Genomic DNA, 383 nt, shown 5'->3' with positions numbered 1-383 from the left:
AAACAGCTGATAAAAACATCACAATAATCCACAAGCAATCCACACCACTCCAGTCCATCAATTAGCATCTTGTGAAGTGAAAAGCTGCATGTTTGTTAGAAACAAATCCATCATTAAGACGTTTTAACTGTAAACCGTCATTTCTGGCCATAATAACACTTTCACCAGTAAAAAGGTTCAGTAAATGTTCATTTTTGATTGAACTGTTCCTTTAAGGCAAGTTGACATTAATATGACATTTACCCCCCTAATGATCCAATAGCAGCCTTCAAATTAGTGAGCAGAGCTTAAAGGGGTCATATGATGCGATTTCAACTTTTCCTTTCTCTTTGGAGTGTTACAAGCTCTTGGTGCATAAAGAAGATCTGTAAAGTTGCAAAGAC

The 383-nt window shown here is 36.6% G+C and overlaps 1 protein-coding gene across 1 annotated transcript in view; it reads left to right on the top strand.

Moving 5' to 3' along the window:
* wdr26b (WD repeat domain 26b) overlaps nucleotides 1-383 on the top strand; it is a 16,592-nt gene that overhangs the window by 4,593 nt on the left and 11,616 nt on the right. The gene's annotated exons all lie outside the window — the stretch shown is intronic.

This window comes from Sinocyclocheilus anshuiensis, unplaced genomic scaffold, assembly GCF_001515605.1.
Source record: "Sinocyclocheilus anshuiensis isolate Anshui unplaced genomic scaffold, SAMN03320099.WGS_v1.1 scaffold769, whole genome shotgun sequence".
In the NCBI taxonomy this organism is placed as follows: Eukaryota; Metazoa; Chordata; class Actinopteri; order Cypriniformes; family Cyprinidae; genus Sinocyclocheilus; species Sinocyclocheilus anshuiensis.
The sequence above is the reverse complement of the archived record's forward strand: the minus strand, read 5'-3'. Positions and strand labels throughout refer to the sequence as shown.